The 20,192-nt window shown below is 41.3% G+C and overlaps 1 long non-coding RNA gene across 1 annotated transcript; it reads left to right on the top strand.

Annotated features, from left to right (window-relative positions):
- The first annotated feature begins 1,041 nt into the window (after positions 1-1,041).
- On the top strand, positions 1,042-1,519 carry LOC311095085. Its single transcript, XR_014608768.1, has 3 exons — positions 1,042-1,111; positions 1,184-1,278; positions 1,353-1,519. It is a non-coding gene; the product is annotated as an uncharacterized lncRNA (long non-coding RNA).
- The last annotated feature ends 18,673 nt before the right edge of the window (positions 1,520-20,192 follow it).

Consider the following 20,192-nt stretch of genomic DNA (forward strand, 5'->3'; position numbering starts at 1 on the left):
CTTTTTAGAGCGTTACAGTATGTTGCGTTGCAGACTGCTGTACATGTATCGGCAGTTTTTAAGAAAACTACCACATCGCCACAGTCACCATTTTAACTTTACCACTGATGAAGGGAGCAGAAGAGTAGCAAGTTTATACTTACCTGAATGAAGTTTAATCATAGTACGGGGACATGTAAACAGTGGCCGCTGTAAGCGCCTACCAACGTAAAAGCCTTGAAAGTGGAACTTGAACTTGAAAAACCCTGTGAGGAGATTGTCTCTCATGAGATTTAAAGCCGCCACGTGCTTGTTTCCTACACAAGTGTGTCGCACTCGCGCACCGCGAAAGTTGCTGAGATCAAATCAACGATATGACTTGTTGTTATGATTGGAATCAAAACGCGAATGAGTGAACGGCGGTGTCGGTTTCTGCGAACTGAATTGTCGCGTCGGCATCTGCAAATTCAAACACATGTAAGTACCGATCTTTTATACAGAAAGTATAAAGAGGTGATTGGATAGAGATGAAGGTAATAAGTGACGTAGTAATTAAGTCTTCTTGGCAGAACTTAAGCTAAAGCTTTCATTTTGAGAGGAATAGTGGCAAAACCGAAAAACAGACTCAAGCGTAAAGCTGCTGCGGACATCCATGCAAAAGCAAATGTTCCGGTTGATGGGGCCGCGAGAGACGTCGATTTCATACCACAGACTTCGGCCCGGAAGAAGACAAGACGATCAGCTGCTAAAAGTATGTGAACAAAAAAAGCTGTTGGATTGGTTTCTGTTCATTCTAAATCAGATGCGGATAAAGTAGTAGAGTATGATAATGTTTTATTTGGCTGTAATAGTGAGTGATCGCCTGTGTGTGTGTGTGTGTGTGTGTGTGTGTGTGCTGCGCACATGCGTAGGCCTATACAAAGTGACAATGCGTTAGTTTAGAACTGTTGTTGACATAACAACATTTAAAACATTTAATACATTTGTGGTGATGTAATCAGCCATCATAGGGTTAATTCCCAAATATGGTGTTCTGCGGGTATAAAAAGGGATGCGGCAGGCATCTAGACAAGCGTGCTATCCCGAGTCCGGGAGGTGACGTCATTCTGGGGCGCCGGTTTAGGTTTAGGAGGTAAGTGCTTTTGTGGCAAGTGCATGAATGTTTGGGTCAGAAAGGGTAATTTGGGACTCGCTTAACTTGCAGTGTGGTGGAGGAGAACGTGGAGTGAACTCTTATCATGGCGAGCCTTTTATTAGCACGCCTTGAGTGCACTGCGCGGCATGAGTTAATTACCGCAGGTATGTGATGCATTTTTTTTATGCCTAAGCTAACGAGATGATTATCTCCTAAACCTAATGTTATGTTTTAATAGTGGTATGAGGCGTGGAGGTGTTGCAGCAGGCTTAGCGGGCTTTGCAGATTCTGGGAGCATTGAAGACGCTGTCGGTTCGTACTACTTTCTGTAACTCTTATTTATGTGTGACGCTGAACGACTTCGAACGGATTGTGTTTTACCCCCAAGTCGCTGTGTTCGCCCGCCCTTCCGTCTCTTATTTGAACTACAGTTTCTGTGAACTTGTATGCGAATTCCATCCGGTCAAGGACGACGTCAGAGCTGATCAAAATACGCGCCGAGCATACAGCCTGCCAGGATACATCTAAATTGGGGCTGTCACAGTGTTTCTCGACGGGTGGACTGAGGACGGGTAACCTTACCGCGACGAAGGTCTATGTGTGTCACCCTTATATTTATATATTATTAGGAGTGTTTGGTTTTCTTTTGTATTTTCTGTTTTGTTTGTGTTGAATTGATTTTCTGTGTGTTGAATTGATTTTCTGTTGTGGTTAATATGTTTGTCAAGACATGGGGGAATGACCCATTAACGCCCGTTATCGTGCTGATTACGGTCCACGAGCATCAGCTGGTTGGCTGGTATTGTTACTGAGAAAGACAGGCCTTTACGGCCGGGTGTGACTATATGCTTCATTGACAGAGTTTTATGTGGAAAGAGTATGTGTTTATTGTTATATTGATTGTTCTTGTCTTTTCTCTTCAGAATCTGGGGTACCCGTGGTTCCTGAAGTATTCTGGGTGTGGTGGTGGTTTGACTGACAGTCTGCAGTGTTCACAGTGGGTGGAGTGTCGTGAGAGAGCACGAGTGGTTGCTGTGTTGATCTAATAGTCAGGACAAATCCCCCAGGTTCTGAAGTGGTATGTGTGTGTGTGTGTGTGTGTGTGTGTGATTGTTGTTTTATCTGACTCTACGATTTGTTATTGAAGATCGTGTTGTATTTATTAAATGGTGTCTTCTTGAATAAAAAAACTGTTTTGTACGATCATCGTTGTCTGTTATCTAACTCAGCCACTACGTATCTGCGTGCTTTGTGTACCTGAACAAGTTCCCGGACTATTTCCGGGTGGCGTAGTCGGATTTAACCTAAAATTGCAAACTGCCACACATTTAAAAACATAAAACATAAACTTGCATATATAGTATGCATTTGTTTATCATTTTTAACTAACTGTAATGGAGAACGATGTGTAAAAGTGGAGATATCTCTTTTCAAACCCCTTTATAAATGAGTAAGTTGAAAAAAAATATATACTTTTTCTTAACAGAGGTGGTCGTGGTTGACAATGCAGTTCCCGATATAAATGATGTTCAGAGCTGGAGTGATGGTCTGATAGAATTGTGGGATGACTGTGTATTTACACCAGTTAAAGAAACACAGTGGTCTGGTCCATCCAGCGAGCGTGTGGTGGCTGTGGAAGAATCCGACCCTGAAGAGCTGCCTTCAAATCAGGAGGCTACTGTGGTTTAAATAAAAAAACAAGCAAATCTGGTTTAAAAATGGCTAAACATTGTCAGGAGTCAGATGATTTTGATCAGGGTCGGGTAGGTAGGTTTAGACGAGACGAGGGCAGTGTGGTACCCCTTGAGCAGTGCAGTACCACAGAAACATTGCTCTGTTTAATTCAGACAATGGAGGATATGAATAGGTCTGAGTCATCAACTGATACATTGGTAGAATTATTAAACATTATGTGATCGATGTCAGATGAAGATCCTGAACCAAATTCTGATTTTGATCTTGTATCTTCTCACCAGTCAGGAGAGGGATCGTGTACCCACTCACACCGCACACTCAATCCTGATGCACCAACATGGGTCTGACACATAGCGATATAGAATCACTAGTAAGAGAGGGTGGCGATGTGAGTGGGTACACTGTACTGCCACAAGCTCGGTTCAGTGGTCTGGAAATCCAGAGATGACATGATCACTCAGATTACATGACACACTTTCTGAAATTGTGGTGTTTTCCAGACTGTTAGGCGGGGACTAGGGACGTCACTAGGATTGGAAGACGGGGGGGCTTAGCCCCCAGGGTATTTGTAACTTGCGTTTATAGAAAATCTTAGTGAATTTGAGTAAAAAACAACTATGTATATGTTTAGCTGTATTTGTCTCTTCAACCCCGTTACCATCTTCAACCCTGTTACCCTAGTCTCAACCCCGTCACACTACCTAACCCTAATTTAATGTTTGTTGAACTTAGTCAGAAATGTTCAGAGCAATCATAAGAATACTGATTTTAGTTCAAATTCTGAGTTAAGCCACATCTTAGGCACTTTTTGTGACAACAACCCTATCATTTTTGATCAAGCTTCAAAAATGATAGGGTTGCTGTCACAAAAAGTGCCAATTTCAGGCTTTAGTATAGCATAAGTGTAAATTATGGTGCATGGTACAATTTCTGGTAAGCTATGCTTTTTTATTATTTCAATTCAATTCAATTATTGTAATTTGATTTAATATTGACTCATTTGGATAAATATTAGGTACTCAAGATAGGTGTTAATTTTTCTCAAGAAAAAAATAACTCACCTAATGCTGTAAACATACAGAGAGCCCTATCAGCTGGTAGTATTTAAGGTTAAAAATAACTCAAATTAAATAATAACAACAACTTTATTAATGATATAAGTAAAAAATATAATAAATATGTAATATAGAACACATATTTAGCAAAATACTCTCTATAGCTCATTTTTTCTTGCCAACTACGTGCTAGCCTATATACAAGTTCATTAAATGGCTTTCCTGAGGTAAATGTGACAATTGTTCTCCAGCTATGTTATTGACCTCTTCACGCTGATAAAAAAACACTGATTGATCGATATTATGTATGAGGAATATACATTTCGGTAAGTTGTAGCCTACTACTGTATCTTTCAACAGTGTTCGTGTTTTTTTACTATTAGCTAGTAGAGATGATCGGTTCATGTGCGCTAAGGATCTGTCGCGTCACATCTACAAGCCCCAAAACGGTATTTATTGTTTGAATTTCGTAATAAAATTGACAGAATCTGAGAGTTGAGATTCTTTTATATCATAAAGTAACCTGCTCTGTCTAAGTATGTTGGTCTTCGTCACTCCGTGTCCTTTTTGCTTCGCGATTTTTCTGTGCGTAAGTAAATGTATGTGTGGCGTGAGAGAGTGTGAAAAGTGTCAATTGCCCAGTAGCAGCACGACTCTTTGTACTGTCCAACTTCTGACTTTTCGGCTATTTTTTGTAGATGGATATATATCATTTGTTGCGCCTAAATATGAATGAGGATACGGTTATTGATAAATCGAATTGTTATTGTTTTTCTTATTATCATTAACTGAGATCAGAGATATGAATTTACTGTTTTGAGAAAAAAATTATTTGAAAATGAAGATAAAGCAATTAGGGATTAATCTCACTGAAAAATAGGAATTTTGTGCGGTAGGTGATGAATTTGTACAATGTGGGGGGTTCCGGTTATGGCCGCCATAGAGTAAGACGCGAGAAGCATCGCTCCCACACAAAATCCTTTTTTTATTGCACTATTCTGAGTAAAGCGCGGATTTACTTGTATTTTTCTTTTTCCGAACTGGACTGACATCTTTGGGCAACTTTTGAGGATGCCTCCTAAGAAAATATTCGAGAACAAGAAGGAAACGGCTACCGAAGATTCCTCTGCGTTAGCCTTAGGGGCTAGCCCGACATTGCCACCTCAATGGTTCCAGACAGAACTGGAGAAAGGGCTTGCGAAGCTTCAAGTCATGATCGAAGGACGTATGTGTGAAATCCGCGACTCTGTTGACAAAGTACACAGTGACCTTCAGGAAACGAGACTAAAGCTGAGCGAGTTGGAATCGCGTCAGGACGGATTTGAAGAAGCCATTGTTAATGTGCGTGAGGACATTGCTGAGGGTAAAAAGCACGTGGAGTACGAAATACTCACTCTGAAAGATAAGGTTGATGATCTTGAAAATCGCTCCAGACGCAACAATTTGCGCCTTGTTGGTTTTCCTGAAGGAGTTGAGGGATGCAGTGTCATTTGTGGAGGAATGGCGCCCTAAAATCATCGGTATGGATCAAGAACGGCCCTTTGAAATTGAACGAGCTCATCGTACCCTTCAGCGCCGGCCGTCGGAACACGAAAGACCGCAAGCCATTGTAATTAGACTCCTTCGTTTTAGAGATACAGTCACGATATTGAATGCTGCACGGGAGAAAAAAGACCTGACATAGGCTATGGAAACTCATAAATAATGATCTTCCGAGATATGTCAACAACTCTCTACAAGAAGAAACAGGCATTTGCTTCTGTTAGAGGGCGGCTCCGGGACCACAACATCTCCTACAGTATGCAGTACCCAGCTACTCTGAGAGTGGTTCTTCCTGAGGGTGCACGATCCTTCGGTTCAAAAGATGCCGCGGAGGCTTACTTAAAAGCTCACCATCCAACACTTTTGTTGCCAGCGAGTTCGGAGTGAGACTGTAGGTAGGCTACATTATGAATAGTGACTGCATTTACGAAGGACTCTGAGTAGCTACCGAACGGTAACTGCTGAAACCTAATACAAAGTAGTCCGAGATTGTTTTGATATTGAGTCACAAGTGCCTTTATGCCTATGGCCACTTTGGTGATTTGTTTGCAAAGTTTTACCTGTAATGTTCGGTAGATGGCGTTATCTGCGCTAATTATTTCCTGATTAAAGTTGGGATGCCTTAGCTTGAAGTTGTGCACGTTCTGTATGCAACGTTACGCGAATGTGTTAGATATTGTAGTTGTTTACGGGGAAAGTGTTATGTCTGTGGGTGGGTGGGAGGCTGGGAGGGGGGTTTGTGCCACTTTTTTTTCGTTTTCTTTTCAATTTGACTGATAACTGATAGAGATAAGTATAAATATCTGTCCTGGAATGTTAATGGGATTAATAATAATTTAAAGAGAAAAAAAATTCTGTTGTTCTTAAGAAAAAATAAGATAGACATTGCTCTCCTACAAGAGACACATTTGACTGAAGAAGATCACTGTAAGTTATTACGTCAATGGTCTGGACAAATATTTTTTTCATCATATAGCTCTCATTCAAGAGGGGTTGCTATTATGATCAATCGCAGAGTGCCTTTTGTTTTTGAAAGCATGGTTAAAGATAATTATGGAAGATATATTATTCTTAAAGGATATATTGCTTCTGAGAATGTTACAATAGCAAATGTATACGCCCCCAATCAAGATGACCCTCAGTTTTTTTCATAATTTTCATTTTAAACTGTTTTTGCCCAGTACAATCATTGGAGGTGATTTTAATTTGGTTTTAGATTCAGCAGACAGATCACCTACCAAAGGTTTTGTCTTAACTCCATCAGCAAGAGTTGTGAAACATATAATGGCTGAACTAGAACTGTTAGATATTTGGAGAGCTTTGCATAATAAGCAAAATGATTTTTCTTTTTATTCTCGACCCCATAAGAGTTTCTCTAGAATTGACCTTTTTCTTTTACATAAAAGACAAGAACACTTAGTTGAATCATGTGAATACCTCCCACGAACTTTGTCTGACCATTCCCCTTCAGTTCTTACAATTTATACCCCTACTACTAAATTATATATTAGAAGATGGCGGTTCAGTAATTATCTCCTTAACGACCTTGATTTTATAGACCTTCTAAATAACAATATAGAAAATTTCTTGAATTTCAATGCTGGTTCTGCCGCTTCAGGTATGATTTGGGAATCACTTAAAGCTTATCTGAGGGGAATAATCATAGCATACTCATCCGGAAAAAAGAAAAAATATCAAAGTCAACTGAATGAACTTTCTAAAGATATTAAAAAGTTGGAACAGTACTATTCTATATGTGGAGATGAAAGTATTCTACATAGACTAAATTCATTGCAGCTTGAGTATGATATGCTGTCCACTAAGGAAGCAGAGTGTATCCTCCTCAGAACCAAACAACGATATTACGAGCATGGGGACAAAATTGGCAGATTATTGGCCTGGCAAATAAGAAAAGATGATGCAGTGAGGTCTATAAATGCAATTCGTCAAGTAGATAACACTGTCATCAGAGACCCTAATATTATTAATCAGGAATTTATGCAGTTTTATAAGCTGTTATATACCTCACAGCATACAGATATGGCGAAAATACACTCTTTCCTAGATAGACTTGATATACCTTCACTTACCGAGGAATGCAAGGACTGTTTGGAGAAGGACATAACGGAAATTGAAATACAAGAAGCGATATCTTGCTTAGCTGTTGGCAAATCACCTGGTATGGATGGTTTCTCCATGGATTTTTTTAAGGCTTTTCTACCTAAATTAATCAAACCACTAAATGATATGTATTTACAGGCTATAGAGACTCAGCGTTTACCTGACACTCTTGAACAGGCTATGATAACTCTTTTACTTAAGCCTGGTAAAGACCCTCGTTTATGTGGCTCCTATAGGCCGATTTCATTACTTAACTCAGACTACAAGATTTTTGCCAAAATTATTGCTTTAAGATTGGAAAAAGTTATCTCACAATTGGTACACATGGATCAAACAGGATTTATTCAAAATCGATGTCTCTTTGACAATGTTCGGAGACTTTTGAATGTCATTTTTTCTGCTTCTCAAGTTGATTCTCCTGTTATTGCTATATCTTTAGATGCCGAAAAGGCTTTTGATCGTGTTGAGTGGCCCTATTTGTTTACAGTCCTTCAAAAGATGAACTTTGGTTCTAAATTTCTTAATATGGTCAAAATGCTTTATAACCATCCAACAGCAGTCATTCAGACCAATAACGAGATCTCGGCACAGTTTTCTTTGGAGCGGGGTACAAGGCAGGGCTGCCCACTATCTTCTCTTTTATTTTCTCTTGCAATAGAGCCTTTAGCTATTGCAATTCGCTCACATGACACTATCAGTGGTTTTACAACCCTTCAATCTAAACATGTAATCTCTTTATATGCGGACGATATTATGTTGTATTTGACAAATGTAGATTCTTCCATACCAGCCTTGTCAACTCTATTACAAGAGTACGGGATTATATCTGGTTATAAAATAAATGTGAATAAGAGTGTCTCTATGCCTCTTAATAGAGCCGCTTCGCAATTGTCCCTTGAAAATTTCCCTTTTGTCTGGAACACAGATACATTTCTATATTTGGGATTACAAATACCTAGAGATTTGTCTCAATTATATAATTTGAACTATGCTCCCCTGCTTAGAAGTGTAGAAAGAGAATTAGATAGATGGAAATCTCTTCCTATTTCATTAATTGGTCGGATAAATTCTATTAAAATGACTGTGTTGCCAAAATTTTTATATTTGTTTCAGGCACTCCCCCCTGTGTTACCAAAGTCTTTTTTTAAGGATCTCCATATAGGTATTTCTAGGTTCTTATGGAAAGGGAAAGTTCCTCAGGTAATATTAAATTCACTGTTTATGCCTTTTCAGAATGGTGGACTCAAACTGCCTGACTTTTATTTATATTATTGTGCAGCTCAGCTGCGCATTGTCTGGATCTGGCAATCAAAATGTATTTCCCCTCCTGCTTGGCGACAATTAGAAGAGGCCCAAGTACAGGGTATAACCCTTGCTGCAATACCTTTTGTCTCTATAAACTATTTGAAGAAATTGACCTCTAACCCACTAATTGTTGGTACTTCTAAAATTGTTGCAGACCTCAGGAAAAAGATGAAATGCAAGCAGACTATGTTCAGATCCACTGCTTTTTATTACAATTCTTTTCTACCCCCTGTCCTTAAAGATGGCATAGCCAAACAGTGGTATGATCAAGGCATCCAAACCTTTGACAAATTTTATGAGGTGGATACACTCATGTCGTTTGAGCAACTACAACAGAAATTTACCCTTCCCTCTAAATTTTTCTTTAAATACCTGCAAATTAGACACTACATTCAGACCCAACAAGGTGGTCGTTTATCTAAACTTCCTCTTTCACCTCTTGAGGCTATCTTGGCAGAGAAAAAAGGTCCTAAGGGTCTCATCTCTTTTATCTATACCAAGTTGTTACAACTGATGGCTGGTAACATTCGTGACGTAAAATCTAAGTGGGAAAAAGACTTGGAGTGCTCATTCACAAATGATGAATGGAAAGCAATATGTGAGAAAGCTCAGACTTTTTCTATCAATAGTCGTCATAAACTCATCCAATTTAATGTGATACATAGAGTTTACTATACTCCAGGTAGATTGCACTCTTTTAAAAGCTCCTACTCAGAGATATGTCCTAGATGTAAAGCAGATAGAGGGACTCTTCTACATATGCTGTGGTCTTGCCCTGACTTGGAAGAATATTGGAAAGGGATCTTAGAGATTATTGCTATAGTTGTAGGTACTAATGTGCCTAGAGAACCTAGACTTACCCTCTTAGGGGATACTACACTACTTGATCAACAAAGAATTAATCTGAGATTTGTCAGACTAGCTCTACTAGCAGCCATAAAATGTATAACTTTGAGATGGAAGGATTCTAATCCACCTTCTACTTCCATGTGGATTAAAGAAGTGTCATCTTACATGCCTTTGGAAAAAATTGCATTTCGTTTGAAAAAGCGTCAAGATTTGTTTGTCAAATACTGGGGTAGCTTCATTTCTTACTTGGGTTTAACAGGACAGAATGCTTAGAACCTAACTTTTTATATTTTCTTGTTTAATTTTATTCATGGTTTATTTGTGGCATTATGGGTTGAGGTTTGGGGCATGTTTAGGGCAGTATGTGCGGGGATGAAAGATTTGCTTTGATTATTCTGTACTTTGTTGTACTTTGTGTTTAACTTGGAAAAACCCAGTAAACAATGTTCAAAAAAAAAGAATTTGTACAATGTGAATTGTAAGGTAAGGAAGCATTGAGGTCCACTAAACACAACCACTGTGGCATGAGAACATACAAATTTATATGAATTAGCCACCAATTTGCCAAGATTGAGCTTTGCATTAGTTCAGGCTGGCCACGTCAGTCAAGCTTGCACCAGCTGACAGTCAGTTCCTGACGTTTACCAATCCAGTTGTGACACTCATCACAGCGTTTCCTTTAAATCCCCATTGATTCAGCCTCTCTATTGCTTATCTGCACACTGCATCTAACTCCTCCTCCATCCCCAGCTCCACCTAGCTGAATCTGTAATATTCAAGCAGTCAATTGGTGAAGTTCGGCGAGAGCGCGCAAGTGATTTTTTCTAAATACACCAGTTCTGCTGTTATTCAGTGTTGCATTTGACTCAAGGTAAGGCTATTTTCGATTCTCTGTTTATTTTGCATTTTTACCTTCTCACTAATCTGTATTTTATCTAGACGCGTTAATACTGTATCTAACAGCCGCGAGTGGAAATTATTATTAGGCTATTATTGCAGTTTAATTGAACTTAAGTATTGTCTTGTAGCAGTTTCGATTTGGGCCATTTTCGCTTTATTGCTTTAATTGCTCGGCAACACAGCTGTCCTCACTCAGGCAGTGACAGCACTATATCTCTGTAGTCCGCGCGCTGTCGCGGAAGCGTCAGCGGGAGCGTTCAGCTCTCGTGTTCAGCCTCCTCGTGTGAAGACCGACTCGGGTAAAGACCATCGACTCTACCTGTGCGACTCCACCGAGCAAGGACACCAGAAAGGCACTTAAGAATCTCCTTTTCCCTTTCCCTTCCCACTTTTCCTGTTATATTACACCTTACTCAACATGTGCTTTCAATACATTCCTGTTATCTCTCGGCAACGCCCTTTCAACAGGCGCAAAAGGCAGCTCAATACTGCTAATCTGCATCCCATTTTCTCATCCTCACACACACCTCTCTCTCTTTCCGTGGGTCTATGGAATTGTCAGTCAGCAGTCAATAAAGCTGACTTTATTCAAGCCTTTGCATCTTATTCTACTCTTAGTATCCTGGGCTTGACTGAGACCTGGATTCTTCCAGAAGACTCAGCAACCCCCGCTGCTCTCTCCAGCAATTTCTCCTTCTCTCACTCCCCTCGCCAGTCTGGGAGGGGTGGGGGTACAGGGCTTCTCATTTCTAACAATTGGAAATACTCAGCACTCTCTTCTCTATGCAACAACAACTCATTTGAATACCATGCTATTACACTTACAACTCCCAATACGATCCATATTGTAGTCATTTATCGCCCCCCAGGTCAGCTGGGTAACTTCGTAGAGGAGCTGGATGTGCTGCTGTCCTCTTTCCCTGAGGACGGCACCCCACTTCTAGTCTTTGGTGACTTCAACATTCATCTCGAAAAGCCGCATGCAACAGACTTCATCTCTCTCCTAGCCTCTTTCGATCTCAAACGACTCATCACCACAGGAACTCACAAATCAGGCAACCAACTGGACCTGGTTTACACACGCAACTGCATCACAGACAAAATTTTGGTGAGACCTCTCCATGTTTCAGATCATTTCCTCATTACTTTCAGTCTACAACTCTCTACCCCTGTACCACCAACCCCACCACCAGTCACTTTCAGACGAAACCTGCGTTCACTTTCTCCCGCCCATCTTTCCTCTGCCGTGTCTTCTTCTCTTCCCCCACCCTCACAATTCTCATCTCTGGATATGAATACCGCAACGGATACCTTATGCTCCACTCTAACCTCTTCTCTAGACAATATCTGCCCTCTCTCCTCCAGGCCAGCACGCGCTAACCCCTGGTTATCTGAGGTTCTTCGTGAACACCGGACCGAACTCAGGGCTGCGGAGAGGAAATGGCGCAAATCAAAAGACACATCCGACCTGAGTATGTATAAATCTCTCCTCTCTTCCTTTTCTGTTGATGTTCATGCTGCAAAATCTTCATACTTCCACAACAAGATCAACAGCTCCTCCAACACACGATCACTCTTCAAGACATTCAACTCTCTCCTCTGTCCACCTCCACCACCACCCTCCTCCTCTTTAACTGCTGACGATTTTGCGAACTTCTTCACCAACAAAACAACAACTATCAGCAGTCAGTTCTCAGCTCCACAGACACAGGAGCCCAGACCGACCCCTTCCACAGCCAATATCCCTCTGTTCTCCTTTTCTCCGCTAACTGAGGAAGAAGTATCTACACTTCTCCTCTCCAGTCATCCTACCACCTGCCCTCTTGACCCCATCCCCTCACACCTTCTACAAGCCATCTCTCCCACACTTTCTACCAGCACTTACACACATCATCAACTCATCCCTCCATACTGGCACTTTCCCTATAGCATTCAAGCAGGCTCGGGTTACTCCACTGCTTAAAAAACCAACACTAAACACATCATCTGTAGAGAATTACAGACCTATCTCTCTCCTACCATTCATTGCGAAAACACTTGAAAGAGCTGTTTTCAACCAAGTAACATCCTTCTTGTCTCTAAACAACCAGCTGGATGTCAACCAATCCGGCTTCAAGAAAGGGCATTCAACTGAGACTGCACTACTGTCGGTCACAGAAGCCCTACTGATCGCAAAAGCTGCTTCCAAATCTTCTGTCCTCATTCTCCTGGATCTGTCTGCTGCCTTCGACACTGTGAATCATCAGATCCTTCTGTCCAGCCTCTCATCACTGGGCATCACAGGAACTTCACTCCACTGGTTCAAGTCCTATCTCACAGGTAGGTCCTTCAGGGTCGCATGGAGAGGCGAGGTATCCAGAGCACATCAGCTGACCACAGGGGTTCCCCAGGGTTCAGTTCTTGGTCACCTCCTCTTCTCCATCTACACCACATCACTGGGACACATCATACAGGCACACGGCTTCTCCTACCACTGCTATGCTGATGACACACAGCTCTTCCTTTCATTTCAACCAGATGATCCCACAGTAGCTGCACGGATCTCAAGCTTCCTGGCGGACATCTCGACATGGATGAAGGTACATCACCTGCAGCTCAGCCTGGCAAAGACTGAGCTTCTCGTCCTCCCTGCCAATCCGTCTCTACAACACGACTTCACTATCCAGCTAGACTCATCATCAATCACCCCATCAAGGTCGGTCAGAAATCTTGGAGTAACGTTTGATGACCAGCTGACTTTCACAGATCACATTTCAAAGACAGCTCGATCATGCAGGTTTGCACTGCACAACATCAGGAAGATCAGGCCTTTCCTTACTGAGCATGCAACACAACTTCTCGTCCAGGCCCTGGTCATTTCTAGGCTTGACTACTGCAATGCTCTTCTGGCCAGACTTCCATCATGTGCAACTAAACCTCTACAAATGATTCAGAATGCTTCAGCTCGTCTTGTCTTCAACGAGCCAAAAAGGGCCCACGTCACTCCTCTGTTCATCTCTCTGCACTGGCTACCTCTCGCTGCTCACATCAAGTTCAAGGCATTGACGCTTGCTTACAGATCTATCACAGGCTCAGCTCCCTCCTACTTTCACTCACTCCTACGAGTCTACACCCCTATCAGAAGCCTACGATCGGTCAAAGAGCGACGTCTCGTGGTTCCATCACAGAGAGCCACAAAATCTCTTTCCAGAACATTCTCATTCACAGTTCCATGCTGGTGGAACGCTCTCCCCACCCTCATCCGGAATGCAGAATCCCTGACAACATTCAAAAGACAACTGAAAACCCATCTCTTCCGTGAGCACTTAACCTCTTAAAAAAAAAAAAAACTAAAAAAAAACGTCCCTTTCCCTTTAAAAACCTCGCTTATCGGGCTTATGCTACTCTGAATAATGCCTGAACTTCGTATTTTGAGCACTTCTTGCGTTGTTTTTACCTCTTCATGATGACTCGCTTAACTTAGTCCTAATCTGTAAGTCGCTTTGGATAAAAGCGTCTGCTAAATGACTAAATGTAAATGTAAATGTAATATAATCAATTCTAATTGATTGTAATTATGTATGCATGATTACTGGATGTGTTAAGTTACTCCAGGGGGTTTTACTTGCTGCTCTCGCCGCTCTGTTCAGGCATGGCTGAATAGACGGCCGTGTGGATTTTGCCCATAACAGAACCATACCGCCAACACTAACTGTATGCACCATTATAATAAATATACATTTGATGAAAGTGGCCCTGACTGAATTGTAAATTAGTTATGAATTACCTATTGAACTACAATAGTGATGTACAAAGCACTTACCCATGTCTCAGTTTTTGACGTCTTTAGAGTGAGAATGTGTTGCTCTTCCAATGGTTTCTGGTGGTTTTATCTGGTGGTTTTGAACTCTGTGTGGTTGCAGTTCTCAGCTCACAAATTCTGACTGTGGTTTCAGTGATAGGCCTTCAATTAATCATCAAGGGTATTTCAATTAATGTTATTTCCACTACAAGTCTGTGTCTATTATATTAATATTATCTTTTCTCTGTTGGGGGCCTAATGGTTAGAGAGTCAGACTTGTAACCAAAAGGTCGCAGGTTTGATTCTCAAGAATGATAGGTAATGTCACTACTCACTGCTCCTAATGTGTGGGCACTAACTTGGATGGGTTAAATGCAGAGGACAAATTCCCAGTATGATAATAAAACTTAAATATAGCTGCGAGCAGCGATTGCGGGCCCAAGCCGGTGTTACACTAAAGCCACCGGGGTGGTGGTGTCACCGGCTTGGGCCCTCCATCGCTGCTCGCAGCTATATTTATATATATATATATATATATATATATATATATATATATATATATATATATAACAAAAAATATATATATAAACATTATATATATATATATATATGTAACAAAAAATAAATAAAAATATAGATATATATAGATACAATAGGCTAACCTGACTTTGAACACAAGAGGGCAGTATAGCACTATGAATGACATTATTTATTTATTTTTGGACTAAAAAAACATTCTGGATGTTTTTAAACTTAAACAATTATTAAATTGAAAAAAAAAAAAAAAGAATAAAATGGGTTTAGTTCTGATATTTGTATAATTTTATATAGAAATAAATGGTGTATAATTACATTTTTAGAAGATAGGAGGTTTTTAGTGTTAACTTTTTTGACATTACTTTAATCCCTCGCCATAGCAAAACCGTTTGAGATATTTATTATCTGTTTACAATTTAGCATCTTTAATGTATTTTCATCATGTTGAAAAAGTTTGGTGGGAATAAAATAAATAGTTTAAGAGGAGTGGCTAAAAATTCAGAGGCTGATTTTGCAAAAAAATCCACATTCAGACCAAAATATCTGACTTCCTGATGGCTGGAGCTAATGAATGTAAATTAGAAAGTTGTCCGGCTTGATGAGAAAAATATACAAACTATTTTTTTTTTACTGTATTTAAAACTAACCCCCCCACTTTTGTCAGAAGCATGTTGAAAGTGACACACTTCCTGCTGCCAGTTGGTGGCGCTATAACTTTCACTCACAATAGTTACATCCATCTGATCGGCCTCTTACCACGAACACACTGCTGAAGTTTCATCAAGATCAGTTAATGTATGCAGAAGTTATTCCACTTCGCGTTTCTCTTTTCTCGCCATAAATTCGATTCCTCGCCACGGCCAAACCGTTCGAGATATCAAAAATCCGTCCGCAATTTAGCATCCTCAAAGTCTTGACTACATGCACACCGAGTTTGGAGGGGACACGGTGAATTTTCTAGGAGGAGTATTTCACATTCCACAGCAAGCGTTTTCCAAACAACCCATAATAGCTGACTTCCTGTTGGGCTGGCGTAAAACTTGACCAGGGGAAAGTTGTTTGGCACGATGAGATCTATATGTGTACCGAGTTTCATATTAATTCATGCAAGCGTGTTTGATATATGGACCAAGTTTTAGAACCCCGTTCAAGGGGGCGCTGTTGAGCCCCCCTGCCACGCCCGGGTACCAGCTTCAGCCCGGCCCTCATGGCCTTGGGTTCTGAACTGTGTGCAAAGTTTCAAGAGTTTTCGAGCACGTTAAGGGCCCCAAAAGCCCCTGAAACCTTGAAAAACAAGATTTAAACTCAAAAGACCCCCCCACCCCCCCACCCCACCCCACCCCACACACACACACAGAGACGCAGGGTCAGAGAGAGAGAGAGGGAGAAAATCCACATTCAAATCAAAATATCTGACTTCCTATTGGTCGGAGGTAATGAATGTAAATTAGAAAGTTGTCCGGCTCGATGAGAACAATATACATACCAAGTTTTAAGACTCTATGTAAAACTAAGCCCCCATTTTTGACTAAAGGTGGCGCTACTGAGCCCCTCACCACGCCCGTTTCTGAAACTTTGCACATGTCTACTGGCTAATAAATGTGATGTGTCTGTCGAGTTTCATCCAATTTCAAGCATCTTAAAAGTCTCAAAAGCATCCAAAAAGAAAATTAAAGTTTGATGCGTTGCCACGGCAACAGTATCTAAGATATCAATAATCCTTTCACAGGTCTACATCTGCCGTGTGTCTACATTATACATATAAAGTTTGAAGCAAATCGGGTAAAAATAAGAGGGTGATTTCAAAGCATTTTGAAAGTGACACACTTCCTGCTGCCAGTTGGTGGCGCTATAACTTTGACTCACAATTGTCACATCCATGTGATCGGCCTTTTACCACGAACACACTGCTGACGTTTTATCAAGATCAGTCAATGTATGCAGAAGTTATAACACCCTTCCTGTTTCTCTTTTCTCGCCATAAATTCGTTTCCTCGCCACGGCCAAACCGTTTGAGATATCAAAAATCCGTCCGCAATTTAGCCTCCTCAATGTCTTGTCTTCATGCACACCGAGTTTGGTTGCGATTGGACGAATTTTCTAGGAGGAGTATTTCAAATTCCAGAGGATGCGTTTTTCAAACAACCCATAATAGTTGACTTCCTGTTGGGCTTTTGTAAAACTTAGAGCACGAAAGTTGTTCGGCCCGATGAGATATATATGTGTTTCATATTATTACATGCAAGCGTGTTTGATTTATGGACCAAGTTTTCGGACACCATTCCAGGGGGCGCTGTCGAGCCCCCCTGCCACGCCCGGGTACCAGCTTCAGCCCGGCCCTGATGGCCACGGGTTCTGACGTGTGTGCAAAATTTCAAGAGTTTTTGAGCATGTTAAGGGCCCCAAAAGTGGCAAAAAAAATTTTAAAAAAATAATATATATATATATATACAGCTGCGAGCAGCGATTGCGGGCCCAAGCCGGTGGCACCGCCACCCTGGTGCCTTTAATTACACTAAAGCCACCGGGGTGGCGGTGTCACTGGCTTGGGCCCTCCATCGCTGCTCGCAGCTATATTTATATATATATATATATATATATATATATATATATATGCCAGTTGGTCGCGCTATAACTTTGACTCACAATAGTTACATCCATCTGATCGGCCTCTTACCACGAACACACTGCTGAAGTTTCACCAAGATCAGTTAACGTATGCAGAAGTTATATTACTTTGTGTTTCTCTTTTCTCGCCATTGTTTCCTCGCCACGGCCAAACCGTTCGAGATATCAAAAATCCGTCCGGAATTTATCATCCTCAATGTCTTGACTTCATGCTGACCGAGTTTGGAGGCGATTGGATGAATTCTCTAGGATGAGTACATTAAATTCCACAGCATGCGTTTTTCAAACAACCCATAATAGCTGACTTCCTGTTGGGCGGAGCTAATAACATAGAGCGCGGAACTTGTTCGGCCCGATGAGATCTATAAGTGTACCGAGTTTCATATTAATTCATGCAAGCGTGTTTGATATATGGACCAAGTTTTTAGACCGTGTCCAAGGGGGCGCTGTTGAGCCCCCCTGCCACGCCCGGGTACCAGCTTCAGCCCGGCTCTGATGACTGTGGGTTCTGACCTGTGTGGAAAGTTTCAAGAGTTTTTGAGCACGTTAAGGGCCCCAAAAGCCCCTGAAACCTTGAAGAACAAAGATTAAATGGAATAGACAAATCCCCCCCCCACACACACACACAGACACACAGAGAGAGAGAGAAAATTCTCCAGAAAATCCACATTCAAACCAAAATATCTGACTTCCTGTGGGTCTGAGGTAATGACTGTAAATTAGAAAGGTGTCCTGCTTGAAGAGAACAATACACCTACCAAGTTTTGTGATTCTAGGAAAAACTAAGCCCCCATTTTTGACTAAAGGTGGCGCTACTGAGCCATTCCACCACGCCCATTTCTGAAACTTTGCACATGTCTACTGTATAATAAATGTGATGTGTCTGTCGAGTTTCATGAATTTTCAAGCATGTGAAGAGTCTCAAAAGCATCCGAAAAGAATATTAAAGTTTGATGCGTTGCCACGGCAACAGTATCTAAGATATCAATAATCCTTTCACAGGTCTACATCTGCCGTGTGTCTACATTACACACATAAAGTTTTAAGCAAATCGGGTAAAAATAAGAAAGTGATTTCAAAGCATTTTGAAAGTGACACACTTCCTGTTGCCAGTTGGTGGCGCTATAACTTTGACTCACAAAGGTCACATCCATGTGATCGGCCTCTTACAACGAACACACTGCTGAAGTTTCAGCAAGATCAGATAATGTATGCAGAAGTTATAACACACTTCCTGTGTCCCATTATTCGCCATAAATTCGTTTCCTCGCCACGGCCAAACCGTTCGAGATATCAAAAATCTGTTCGCAAGAATTCATCCTCAATGTCTTGACTTCATTCACACCGAGTTTGGCGGCGATCGGATGAATTCCCTAGGAGGAGTATTTCACATTCCATTGTATGCGTTTTCCAAACAACGTATAATAACCAACTTCCTGTTGGGCTTTTGTAAAACTTAGAGCACGAAAGTTGTGCGGCCCGATGAGATCTATATGTGTACTGAGTTTCATATTATTACATGCAAGCGTGTTTGATATATGGACCAAGATTTCGGACCCCATTCCAGGGGGCGCTGTCGAGCCCCCCTGCCACGCCCGGGTACCAGCTTCAGTCCGGCCCTGATGGCCGCGGGTTCTGACCTGTGTGCAAAGTTTCAAGAGTTTTTGAGCATGTTAAGGGCCCCAAAAGTGGCAAAAAGGCAAAAAAAAAAAAAAAAAAATCCTTACGGAAACAATAGGACCTTCACCCTTTCAGGGCTTGGGCCCTAATAATAAAAAATATAGCTGCGAGCAGCGATTGTGGGCCCAAGCCGGTGGCACTGCCAACCTGGTGCCTTTAGTTACACTAAAGGCACCGGGTGGTGGTGTCACCGGCTTGGGCCCGCAATCGCTGCTCGCAGCTATATTTATATATATATATATATATATATATATATATATATATATATATAAAATTCAGAGGCCAATTTTGCAAATAAATCCACAATCAAACTAAAATATCTGACTTCCTTTTGCTCTGAGCTAATGACTGTAAATTAGAAAGTTGTCCGGCTCGATGAGACAAATATATATACTGATTTTTGTAACTGTTCGTAAAACTAACCCCCCCACTTTTGTCAAAAGCATGTTGAAAGTGATACACTTCCTGCTACCAGTTGGTGGCGCTATAACTTTGACTCACAATAGTTACATCCATCTGATCGGCCTCTTACCACGAACACACTGGTGAAGTTTCATCAAGATCAGTTAATGTATGCAGAAGTTATAACACTTCATGTCTCTCTTTTCTCGCCATAAATTCGTTTCGTCGCCACGGCCAAACCGTTCAAGATATCAAAAATCCGTCCGCAATTTAGCATCCTCAATGTTTTGACTTCATGCACTCCGAGTTTGGTGGGGATGGGATGAATTCTCCAGGAGGAGTAGTTCACATTCCACAGCAAGCGTTTTCCAAACAACCCATAATAGCCGACTTCCTGTTGGGCTGGCGTGAAACTTGACAAAGGGAAAGTTGTTCGGCCCGATGAGATTTATATGTGATCCGAGTTTCATATTAATTCATGCAAGCGTGTTTGATATATGGACCAAGTTTTCAGACCCCGTTCAAGGGGGCGCTGTTGAGCCCCCCTGCCACGCCCGTTTCTGAAACTTTTCACATGTCTAGT

Source organism: Abramis brama (genome assembly GCF_963993115.1).
Source record: "Abramis brama genome assembly, chromosome: 13".
Classification (NCBI taxonomy): Eukaryota; Metazoa; Chordata; class Actinopteri; order Cypriniformes; family Leuciscidae; genus Abramis; species Abramis brama.